Source organism: Salvelinus fontinalis, chromosome 30 (assembly GCF_029448725.1).
Source record: "Salvelinus fontinalis isolate EN_2023a chromosome 30, ASM2944872v1, whole genome shotgun sequence".
NCBI lineage: Eukaryota > Metazoa > Chordata > Actinopteri > Salmoniformes > Salmonidae > Salvelinus > Salvelinus fontinalis.
The window spans coordinates 26,664,885-26,678,000 of NC_074694.1; the positions used below are offsets into that span (position 1 = coordinate 26,664,885).

A 13,116-nucleotide genomic window follows, 5' to 3' on the forward strand; every position below is an offset into this window, starting at 1 on the left:
ATTGCATCACAACGGCATAATACATTCTGCAGTCAAACTAAATTATGTAATCCACCATTTTAAATCAAATCAAAGTTTATTGGCTGTGTACACAGATTTGTAGATGTTATCGCAGGTGCAACAAAAATGCTTGTGTTTCTAGCTCTAACAGGTAGGAATAGCCTACCTAGCAACAAAATCGCACACATTGTTTTAATGAAGAATTAGCAGAATGAGCAATGTAAAAAAAACGGAATATATATGTATATACATATATACTGAACAAAAATATAAATGCAGCATGAGCTGAAATAAAATATCACAGAAATGTTCTATAGGCACAAAAAGCTTAATTCACTCAAATATTGTGCACAAATTTGTTTACATCCCTGTTAGTGAGCATTTATCCTTTTCCAAGATAATCCCGAGGGCCTCCCGGGTGGCGCAGTGGTCTAGGGCACTGCATCGCAACGCTAGCTGCGCCACCAGAGTCTCTGGGCTCTGTCGCAGCTGGCCGCGACCGGGAGGTCCGTGGGGCGACGCACAATTGGCCTAGCATCGTCCAGGTTAGGGAGGGTTTGGCCGGTAGGGAGTTTGTTAGTAAAACGTTTACTGTTGACAGGAGAACAAGAGGAGACAATAGGACGAGGTGGATAATTGTATAATAAGGCAGATTTATTCAAGTGTAAAGATATTAGGCAAAGCGTGCGGCATGGCTCTTTCTGTCTGATTTATATGAAATCGTCCAGAAAGAGGTAGTTTCAAGAATTTTACAGTATTATATAGACAACAAGCAAAGTAGGTAGATCTGCGAGTCTGGCCTTCCGATTGGTCGATCTGGGTCTTGGGTAGTCCTGAACAGGCCTGGTGTCCACGTTCCATTGGTTCCTGAGATAGTTCTTTGTCTTGAGCTCCAACCATGTGTTGGGTGTATTCTGTGGTTATTATGGGGGAGGGGAATTATGTGTGTCTGTAGTTGGTGTCTTAATAAGTCCAGCATATGTCCAAGAGAAATGAGGAGTATGTGTATTTTTGTATAAAATATGGCTTATGTTGAAATGTAGTTATTACTAGTTTCCAGTCTCTATTACAATTTCTTACAATATCCTTGTCTCATCGCGCTACAGCGACTCCTGTAGCGCGATGGGGGCCAGGTGCATGGTGTTTCCTCCGACACATTGGTGCGGCTGGCTCCCGGGTTGGAGGCGCACTGTGTTAAGAAGCAGTGCGGCTTGGTTAGGTTGTGCTTCGGAGGACGCATGGCTTTCGACCTTTGTCTCGCCCGAGCCCGTACGGGAGTTGTAGCGATGAAACAAGATAGTAATTAAAAGCGATTGGATACCACGAAAAGGGGGTCAAATATTTATTTTTTTAAAGGATGAATCCCGCTTTCAACTGTACGGGGCAGATGGCAGACAAGCCTGTTTGGTGTTGTGAAGGCGAGCGGTTTGCTAATGTCAACGTTGTGAACAGAGTTCCCCATGTTGGTGGGGTGTTATGGTATGGGCAGGCATAAGCCAAGGACAACGAACACAATTGCATTTTATCAATGGCAATTTGAATGCACAGAAACTGTGACGAGGCCCATTCTCGTGCCATTCATCCACCACTATCACCTCATGTTTCAGTATGATAATGCACGGCCCCATGCCGCAAGGATCTGTACACAGTTCTTCCATGGCCTGCATACTCACCAGACATGTCACTCATTGAGCATGTTTGGGATGCTCTGGATCAACGTGTACGACAGCATGTTCCTGTTCCCGCCAATATCCAGCAACTTCGCACAGCAATTGAAGAGGAGTGGGACAACATTCCACAGGCCACAGTCAACAGCCTGATCTACTCTATGTGAAGATGATGTGTCATACTGCAGGAGGCAAATGTTGGTCACACCAGATACTGACTAGTTTTCTGATCCACGTCCCTACCTTTTTTTGAAGTATCTGTGACCAACAGATGCTTACTGCTAACCTACAAGTATTACATGGACTTGCTCCTACCTATTTCTCCAATTTGGTCCTGCTGTACATAACTACACGTACGCTACGGTCACAAGACGCAGGCCTCCTTACTGTCCCTAGAATTTCTAAGCAAACAGCTGGAGGCAGGGATTTCTCCTATAGAGCTCAGTTTTTATGGAATGGTCTGCCTATCCATGAGACGCAGACTCGGTCTTGACCTTTAAGTTTTTACTGAAGACTCATCTCTTTAGTAGGTCCTATAATTGAGTGTAGCCTGGCCCATGGGTGCAAAGGTGAACGGCAAGGCACTGGAATGATGAACCGCCCTTGCTGTCTCTGCCTGGCCGGCTCCCCTCTCTCCGCTGGGATTCTCTGCCTCTGACCCTATTATGGGGGCTGAGTCACTGGCTTACTAGTGCTCTTCCATGCCGTCACTAGGAATGGTGCGTTGCTTGAGTGGGTTGAATCACTAATGTGATCTTCACATTTTGTTACGTTACAGCCTTATTCTAAAATTGATTTAAAATATATATATTCTAATCAATCTACACACAATACCCCATAATGACAAAGGAAAAACTGTTTTTTATACATTTTTGCAAATGTATAAAAAAATGACTGAAATATGACATTTACATAAGTATTTCTGTACTTTGTTGAAGCACCTTTGGCAGCGATTACAGCCTTGAGTCTTCTAGAGTATGATGCTACAAGCTTGGCACACCTGTATTTGGGGAGTTTCTCCCATTCTTCTCTGCAGAACCTCTCAAGCTCTGTCAGGTTGGTCGGGGAGCGTTGCTGTACAGCTATTTTCAGGTTTCTCCAGAGATGTTCGATCAGGTTCAAGTTCGGGCTCTGGCTAGGCCACTCAAGGACATTCAGATACTTGTCCCAAAGCTACTCTTGTGTTGTCTTGGGTGTGTGCTTAGGGTCGTTGTCCTGTTGGAAGGTGAACCTTCGCCCCAGTCTGAGGTCCTGAGCACTCTGGAGCAGGTTTTCATTAAGGATCTCTCTGTACTTTGCACCGTTCATCTTTGCCACGATCCTGACTAGCATTGACTAGCCTCCCAGTCGCTGCCACTGAAAAACATCCCCACAGCATGATGCTGCCACCACCATGCTTCAACGTAGGGATGGTATTGGCCAGGTGATGAGCAGTGCCTGGTTTCCTCCAGATGTGACGCTTGGGATTCAGGCCAAAGAATTCAATCTTGGTTTCATCAGACAAGAGAATCTTGTTTCTCATGGTTTGAGAGTCTTCAGGTGCCTTCTGGAAAACTCCAAGCGGGCTGTCATGTGCTTTTTATTGAGGAGTGGCTTCCGTCTGGCCACTACAATAAAGGCCTTATTGGTGGAGTGCTGCAGAGATGGTTGTCCTTCTGGAAGTTTTTCCCATCTCCACAGAGGAACTCTAGAGCTCTGTCAGAGTGACCATGTCAGAGTGACCTCCCTGACCAAGGCCCTTCTCCCCCGATTGCTCAGTTTGGCCCGGCGGCCGGCTCTAGTGTCACATATACTCCCTCTCCGGCCTCTAGGTCTTCAGGCTGCTGATTGTCCCGCACACCTGTCACCATCATCAAGCGCACCAGCGCCTCATGACACTCACCTGGACTCCATCACCTCCTTGATTATCTTCCCTATTTCTGTCACTCCCCTTGGTTCTTTCCTCAGGTGTTATTGACTCAGTTTCATGTCGGTGTGTTGTTTGTGTTTAGTGTTTATTGTTTTGTTTATTTATTAAAACACTCACTCCCTGTACTTTCTTCCCGACTCAGCGCACTCGTTACAGAATAACACCTCACCTAAGGGAAGCATCAGGGAGTGTTTTTTTTTGTGTCAGTGTAAATGATGTCGGGGTCCGGGAGCCGCTACAGGCTCTCATGCCTCAGCCAGATTGCCAGGATCCCCTGCCTCAGCCGGCTTGTCGGGCTTTCATGCCTCCGCAGGATTGCCAGTCTCCCCTGCTTCCACCGGCTCGCCAGACTCCCCTGTCTCAGCCAGTCTGACAGGTTCCCGCGCCCCATGTTATGATATGATCTATGATAGATACATTTTCGTGGTCTTGTTGTGCTACATATGAGGATATGAAGAAGGGGTCCTTGGCTTATGGTGTAGCTGACCCTCCTCATTTCCGATTCATGTAGAATTTTTTGAAAAATCTGGTGAAGTTGACCAAATCTCCGGACACATTTTCAAGGAATCATAGTTTTGAGGGAAATACTCCTTAAAACTTCTTATGGCTGCAATCCCGTTAACGGGATGATATGACAACAGCCAGTGAAAGTGCAGGGCGCCAAATTCAAACAACAGAAATCTCATAATTAAAATTCCTCAAACATACATGCACTGTATCTTATACCATTTTAAATGTAATCTTGTTGTTAATCCCACCAAAGTGTCCGATTTCAAATAGGCTTTACAGCGAAAGCACCACAAACGATTATGTTAGGTCACCGCAAAATCACAGAAAAACATAATTTTTCCAGCCAAAGACAGGAGTCACAAAAAGCAGAAATAGAGACAAAATTCATCACTAACCTTTGATGATCTTCATCAGATGACACTCATAGGACTTCATGTTACACAATACATATATGTTTTGTTCGATAAAGCTCATATTTATATCCAAAAAAACTCAGTTTACATTGGCGCCATGTTCAGAAATGCCTCCAAAATATCTGGAGAAATTGCAGAGAGAAATTGCATGTCAAATAACATAAATACTCATCATGAACTTTGATGAAAGATACATGTTTTACATAGAATTAAAGATACACTTGTTCTTAATGCAACCGCTGTGTCAGATTTCAAAAAGATTTACGGCAAAAGCACAATATTCAATAATCTGAGAACAGCGTTCAGCCACAAAAGGAAGCCATACAGTTACCCGCCAAATTGTGCAGTCAACAAAACTCACAAAAAGCATTATAAATCTTCACTTACCTTTGCTAGAAATCTTCACTTACTATTCGTCGGAATGCACTCCCAGGACTCCCACTTCCACAAGAAAGGTTTGTTTTGTTCGGTAATGTCCATAATTTATGTCCAAATAGCTATTTTTGTTAGCGTGTTTGGTAAACAAATCCAAAGTCAGAAAGTGCGTTCACTAAAAGCTGACGAAATGTCAAAAAGTTCCCTAACAGTCAGTAGAAACATGTCAAACGATGTATTGAATCAATCTTTAGAATGTTTTTAACATAAATCTTCAGTAACGTTTCAACCGGAGAATTACATTGACTTCAGATGTGCATGGAACAGAGCTCCCTCTCATGTGAATGTGCATGGTCAGAGCATGGCCAGGTCATGGTAGACCTGACTATTTTCTGTCTCCTTCAGCCCCAATACACAGTAGAGGCATCAGACAAGGTTCTACAGGCTGTTGACATCTAGTGGAAGCCGTAGGAAGTGCAAACTCATCCATATCCCACTGTGTGTTCTGTAGGGGCTGTGTTGAAAATCGACCAACCTCAGAATTCCCACTTCCTGTTTGGATTTTTTCTCAGGTTTTTGCCTGCCATATGAATTCTGTTATACTCACAGACATCATTCAAACAGTTTTAGAAACTTCAAAGTGTTTTCTATCCAATATGAATATGTCACGTTCTGACCTTTATTTCCTTTGTTTTTGTCTTTATTTAGTATGGTCAGGGCGTGAGTTGGGGTGGTCAGTCTATGTTTGTGTTTCTATGTTTTTCTATTTCTGTGTTTGGCCTGACATGGTTCTCAATCAGAGGCAGGTGTTAGTCATTGTCTCTGATTGGGAACCATATTTAGGTAGCCTGTTTTGTGTTGGGTTTTGTGGGTGGTTGTTTTCTGTCTTTGTGTCTCTGCACCAGATAGAACTGTTTTCGGTTTTCACGTTTGTTGTTTTGTATTTGGAAGTGTTCAGTTTATTGTCTTTAATTAAACATTATGGACACTTACCACGCTGCGCTTTGGTCCTCTCCTTCTTCCACCGAAGAAAACCGTTACAGAATAATAATATGCATATATTAGCAACTGGGACTGAGGAGCAGGCCATTTACTCTGGGCACCTCTGTGCACCTTTCATCCAAGCTACTCAATACTGCCCCTGCAGCCATAAGAAGTTAAAGTCAGAGGGCTATTGCAATAAACAACATGAGATCCTTTTTCAATTAATCAATCTCTGACTTTACACATACGGGGTCTATTCAATGTACTATGAGAAACATTCCTCTGGCTCTGCAGGATTAGTAAATCACACCTCAAGGAAAAGAGGAGGAGGATGAGGGACGGAGGGCTCTGATTGCACTTTCCTGCTCCCATCCAATCCCACGCCAACTCTCTGTAGTTATTTTCTCTCTCCCAGAGGCCTTATGTCCAACCCTTGTTCCTTTCCTCCCAAACGCGACCATCTTCCTTAAAGGTATCTTCTTCCGAAACTTTCCCCTCCTCCTAAACGCCTTGCATGCACCTGCATTTCTCAAGCAAGAATTTTGCTAGAACTGTCTGGGAGTGGTCTCAGTTGGGAGGGGAACACTGAAAACTAGCTGTTTTTGGCAGATATTTGGAATTTCTTATTGATCTATTAACGAATTTACCGCCTAGTGATGTCACCAGGCAGGACAAAACTCAATCAAACTAATCCAGACTTAACTTCTAGGAGGCCTTTTCAAACAGCTCTTACAATAAAAGAAAATGATCATAATTTTCTAAATGTTACAGTATTATTCCAACCTCTTATGTAGGTTTATATACAGTACCAGTGAAAAGTTTGGACACACCTACTCATTCAAGGGTTTTTCTTTATTTTTACTATTTTCCACATTGTAAAATAATAGTGAAGACATCAACACTATGAAATAACACATATGGAATCAAGTAGTAACCAGAAAAGTGTTAAACAAATCAAAATATATTTTAGATTCTTCAAAGTAGCCACCCTTTTCCTTGACAGCTTTGCACACTCTTGGCATTCTCTCATGCAGGTTCATGAGGTAGTCATGTGGAATGCATTTCAATTAACAGGTGTGCCATGTTAAACGTTCATTTGTGGAATTTCTTTCCTTAATGCGTTAGAGCCAATCAGTTGTGTTACAAGTTATGGGTGGTATACAGATGATAGCCCTATTTGGTAAAATACCAAGTCCATAAAAAAAGCTAAAATAAGCAAAGAGAAACGACAGTCCATCATTACTTTAAGACATGAACGTCAATCAATCTGGAAAATGTCAAGAACTTTGAAGGTTTCTTCAAGTGCAGTCGCAAAAACCATCAAGCGCTATGATAAAACTGTCTCTCATGAGGACCGCCACAGGAAAGTAAGACCCAGAGTTACCTCTGCTGCAGAGGATAAGTTCATTAGAGTTAACTGCACCTCAGATTGCAGCCCAAATAAATGCTTCACAGAGTTCCAGTAACAGACACATCTCAACATCAACTGTTTAGAGGAGACTGCATGAATCAGGCCTTCATGGTCAAATTGCTGCAAAGAAACCACTACTAAAGGACACCAATAAGAAGAAGAGACTTGCTTCGGCCAAGAAACACGACCCTTGGACATTAGACCGGTGGAAGGATGTCCTTTGGTCTGATGAGTCCAAATGTTATATTTTTGGTTCCAACCGCCATGTCTTTGTGAGATCAGAGTAGGTGAATGGATGATCTCCGCATGTGTGATTCCCACCGTGAAGCATGGAGGTGTGATGGTGTGGGTTGCTTTGCTGTTGACACTGTCAGTGATTTATTTAGAATTCAAGGCACACATAACTAGCATGGCTACCCCAGCATACAGCAGGGATACGCCATCCCATCTGGTTTGGCCTTAGTGGGACTATCATTTGTTTTTCAACGGGACAATGACCCAACCCACACCTCCAGGCTGTGTAAGGGCTATTTGACAAAGAAGGAGAGTGGAGTGCTGCATCAGATGACCTGGCCTCCACAATCACCTGACCTACACCCAATTGAGATGGTTTGGGATGAGTTGGACTGGAGAGTGAAGGAAAAGCAGCCAACAAGTGCTCAACATATATGGGAACTCCTTCAAGACTGTTGGAAAAACATTCCTCATGAAGCTGTATGAGAGAATGACGAGTGTGCAAAGCTGTCATTTAAATTGTTATTTTTTATTTCACCTATATTTAACCAGGTAGGCTAGTTGAGAACAAGTTCACATTTGCAACTGCGATCTGGCCAAGATAAAGCATAGCAATTCGACACATACAACAACACAGAGTTACACATGGAATAAACAAAACATACAGTCAATAATACAGTAGAAAAATAAGTCTATATACAATGTGTGTCACGTTCCTGACCTGTTTTCCTTTGTTTTGTATTCATTTTAGTTGGTCAGGGCGTGAGTTGGGTGGGTTTGTCTATGTTTGTATTTCTATGTGGGGTTTTGTGTTCGGCCTGGTATGATTCTCAATTAGAGACAGGTGTGTATTGTTTGTCTCTAATTGAGAGTCATACAAAGGCAGCCAGGGTTTCACTGGTGTTTTGTGGGTGTTTGTTCCTGTGTCCTCACAGGACAGTTGAAGGTTAGTCACGTTTGTTGTTTTGTAGTTTGTAGTGTCTTGTTTGCTGTTTTTCATTAAAAGATGGCTTATTTCCCTCAATCCGCATCTTGGTCCTATCCATGCTCCTCCTCGTCTAAGGGGGAGAACAACAATGACTGCCTTTACAGAAACACCCACCACAACAGGACCAAGCGGATTGAGGAGAGAGAAAAAGAACTAAGGCACTGGACACAGGAGGAATGGTCTTGGGAGATCATGGACGGAAAAGGACCCTGGGGAAGGGTTGGAGAGAATCGCCGCTCTCGGGAGGTGAAGAAGGCAGCCACAGCCCAGGAGCGGTGGATTGAGGAGGCAGCACGTATGAGAGGCTGGAAGCCCGAGAGGCTCACCCAAGAATTTCTTGGGGGGGGGCTAAAGGGGAGTGTGGCGAAGCCGGGTTGGATACCTGAGCCAACTCCCCGGGCTTGCCGTGGAGTAAGAGGGCGTCGTACTGGTCAGACACCGTGTTATGCGGTGAAGCGCACGGTGTCCCCAGTACGCGTGCTTAGCCCAGTGCGGGCTATTCCACCTTGCCGCACTGGGGGGGCTAGGTTGGGCATCGAGCCGGATGCCATGAAGCCGGCCCAACGTATCTGGCCTCCAGTACGTCTCCTCGGGCCGGCGTACATGGCACCAGCCTTACAGGTGGTGTCCCCGGTTCGCCTGCATAGCCCAGTGCGGGCTATTCCACCTCGCCGCACTGGCAGGGCTACGGGGTCCATTCAACCTGGTAAGGTTGGGGAGGCTCGGTGCTCAAGAGCACGTGTCCTCCTTCACGGTCCGGTATATCCGGCGCCACCTTCCCACCCCAGCTCAGTACCACCAGTGCCTACACCACGCACCAGGCTTCCAGTGCATCTCCAGAGCCCTGTTCCTCTTCCACGTACTCTCCCTATGGTGCGTGTCTCCAGCCCGGTGCCTCCAGTTCCGGCACCACGCACCAAGCCTCCTGTGCGTCTCCAGAGCCCTGGACGCACTGTTCCTTCTCCCCGCACTCGCCCTGAGGTGCGTGCCCTCAGCCCGGTACCTCCAGTTCCGGTACCACGCACCAGGCCTATAGTGCGTCTCAGCCGGCCAGAGTCTGCCGTCTGCCCAGCGGTGCCTGAACGGCCCGTCTGCCCAGCGCCGTCTGAGCCATCTGTCTGCCCAGCGCCGTCTGAGCCATCTGTCTGCCCAGCGCCGTCTGAGCCATCTGTCTGCCCAGCGCCGTCTGAGCCATCTGTCTGCCCAGCGCCGTCTGAGCCATCTGTCTGCCCAGCGCCGTCTGAGCCATCTGTCTGCCCAGCGCCGTCTGAGCCATCTGTCTGCCCAGCGCCGTCTGAGCCATCTGTCTGCCCAGCGCCGTCTGAGCCATCTGTCTGCCCAGCGCCGTCTGAGCCATCTGTCTGCCCAGCGCCGTCTGAGCCATCTGTCTGCCCAGCGCCGTCTGAGCCATCTGTCTGCCCAGCGCCGTCTGAGCCATCTGTCTGCCCAGCGCCGTCTGAGCCATCTGTCTGCCCAGCGCCGTCTGAGCCATCTGTCTGCCCAGCGCCGTCTGAGCCATCTGTCTGCCCAGCGCCATCTGAGTCGTCCGTCTGCCACGAGCCATTAGAGCCGCCCGTCTGTCCCGAGCCAGTAGAGCCGCCCGTCAGTCAGGAGCCGCCAGAGACGCCCGCCAGTCAGGAGCCGCCAGAGACGCCCGCCAGTCAGGAGCCGCCAGAGACGCCCGCCAGTCAGGAGCCGCCAGAGACGCCCGCCAGTCAGGAGCCGCCAGAGACGCCCGCCAGTCAGGAGCCGCCAGAGACGCCCGCCAGTCAGGAGCCGCCAGAGACGCCCGCCAGTCAGGAGCCGCCAGAGACGCCCGCCAGTCAGGAGCCGCCAGAGACGCCCGCCAGTCAGGAGCCGCCAGAGACGTCCGACAGTCCGGAGCTGCCCTACAGTCCGGAGCTGCCCTACAGTCCGGAGCTGCCACTCAGCCCGGACCTGCCGGAGTCCCTCAGCCAGGACCTGCCGGAGTCCCTCAGCCAGGACCTGCCGGAGTCCCTCAGCCAGGACCTGCCGCCCCTTATCCCGGTGCTGCCCCTTGTCCCGGTGCTGCCCCTTGTCCCGGTGCTGCCCCTTGTCCCGGTGCTGCCCCTTGTCCCGGTGCTGCCCCTTGTCCCGGTGCTGCCCCTTGTCCCGGTGCTGCCCCTTGTCCCGGTGCTGCCCCTTGTCCCGGTGCTGCCCCTTATCCCGGTGCTGCCCCTTCATTTAGGTGGGGTTAGTGGGAGGGTGGTCATTGGGAGGGGGATAAAGAAGCGGGGATTGATTATGGTGGGGTGGGGACCTCGTCCACCGCCAGAGCCGCCACCGTGGACAAGACGCCCACCCAGACCCTCCCCTAGACTTTGTGCTGGTGCGCCCGGAGTTCGCACCTTAAGGGGGGGGTTCTGTCACGTTCCTGACCTGTTTTCCTTTGTTTTGTATTCATTTTAGTTGGTCAGGGCGTGAGTTGGGTGGGTTTGTCTATGTTTGTATTTCTATGTGGGGTTTTGTGTTCGGCCTGGTATGATTCTCAATTAGAGACAGGTGTGTATTGTTTGTCTCTAATTGAGAGTCATACAAAGGCAGCCAGGGTTTCACTGGTGTTTTGTGGGTGTTTGTTCCTGTGTCCTCACAGGACAGTTGAAGGTTAGTCACGTTTGTTGTTTTGTAGTTTGTAGTGTCTTGTTTGCTGTTTTTCATTAAAAGATGGCTTATTTCCCTCAATCCGCATCTTGGTCCTATCCATGCTCCTCCTCGTCTAAGGGGGAGAACAACATTGACTGCCTTTACAATGTGAGCAAATGAGGTGAGGTAAAGGGAAAAAAAAGGCCATGGTGGCGAGGTAAATACAATAGAGCAAGTAAAACACTGAAATGGTAGATTTGCAGTGGAAGAATGTGCAAAATATAAATAATGGGGTGCAAAGGAGCAAAATAAATAAATAAATACAGTAGGGGAAGAGGTAGTTGTTTGGGCTAAATTATAGATAGGCTATGTACAGGAGCAGTAATCTGTGAGCTGCTCTGACAGCTGGTGCTTAAAGCTAGTGAGGGAGATAAGTGTTTCCAGCTTCAGAGATTCAAGGAAAAGGGTGGCTACTTTGAAGAATCTAAAATATATTTTGATTTGTTTAACACCTTTTTGGTTACCACATGATTCCATGTGTCATTTCATAGTTTTGATGTCTTCACTATTATTCTACAATGTAGAAAATAGTACAAATAAAGGAAAACCCTAGAATGAGCAGGTGTGTCCAAACCTTTGACTGGTACTGTATATTTTGTTTGGGAATATATAAACCACATAAATACTACACTTTACGATATAATAATACAGTACTTACTATATAATTCTGTATTAAACTGTAGAATACTATAGTACTGCAGTATCCCTTGATCATGTGTAGTACTTAGTATAGAATTTGGTAGTATACTGTAGAATACTATTGTAAATACTACAGCATTATACACAAAAAAACACTGTAGTAAATACTACAGAAATGTTCGCAAAACACTAGTCTACAAAAAACTTTTTTGGGGAACTATAGTAAATACTACAGTATTTAATTTGTCTATACCCTGCCCATTCCCTTCCCCTATATACCTATTTGTGCCACCTGTAAGTGAGAAACCTACATGCCATGTATAGACCATACTGTGTTCCCTATACTTACAGAAAAGAGCAGAAGCTCTGAACTCTCCATTCAGAACCCAGTCCTACCTACTTACAGGTTATGAAAAATGTGCTCTATCAGTATTTCTCCAGTAGGTTTCCTCAAGGAGAAAGCCCCCCACTTCTATATCAAAGATAACAACAAAAAACACTTTAGTAAATACTACAGTAATGTCCCCAAAAACACTACAGTAAATACTACAGTATACTACAATCAGCAAAAACACTACAGTGACTACTATAGTATTTACACTGAGTGTACAAAACATTAGGAACACCTTCCTAATATTGAGTTGGGCCCTCTTTTCCCCTCAAAACAGCCTCAATTCCTCAGGGCATGGACTGTACAAGATGTCAAATGCATTCCACAGGGACACTGGCCCATGTTGACTCCAATGCTTCCCACAGTTGTGTAAAGTTGTCTGGATGTCCTTTGGCTGGTGGACCATTTTTGATACACAAAGGAAACTGTTGAGCGTGAAAAAATTGTAAAAAATGAAAAAAATGCACCTAAAATGTGCAGATATCTCCTGGACTACATTTCATCTTGCTTGGTAGAATGCCAGAAGAGATGAGCAGTGGATGATGTTTTTGTACATTTTGAAGAAAACATATTGTTTAGTATGATTGCATGCATGTGATATCAGCTTTAGTACAGTCCTGCCCTCAGGACAATGTAACCAGTTTTATAAAATTAAAAAGTTTCCAGTGATATGTTTCTCTTGAATTCTGATTTCTGTCAGAAGACATGTTTCCACAGGTGGGGCACACCCACCAAAAGACTGAGCAGATGGGTAAGTGTGTGTGTGAGAGAGCCCACTGAGAGCCCACTGTTTCTTACTTTAAGTCAGCACTTTCTAGTATTATGTGTGTGTGTGTGTGTGTGAGTGAGTGAGTGAGTGAGTGAGTGAGTGAATGAGAGAAAAGAGATAGCTGATGAGAGTGACCTCTGTTTGGAGGAAGAGGTGTAATGA

General features: G+C 46.2%; 1 non-coding gene across 1 annotated transcript; it reads left to right on the top strand.

Moving 5' to 3' along the window:
• The first annotated feature begins 12,208 nt into the window (after positions 1–12,208).
• On the top strand, positions 12,209–12,261 carry LOC129829269 (U7 small nuclear RNA). The gene has a single exon (XR_008755358.1). It is a non-coding gene; the product is annotated as a U7 small nuclear RNA (small nuclear RNA).
• The last annotated feature ends 855 nt before the right edge of the window (positions 12,262–13,116 follow it).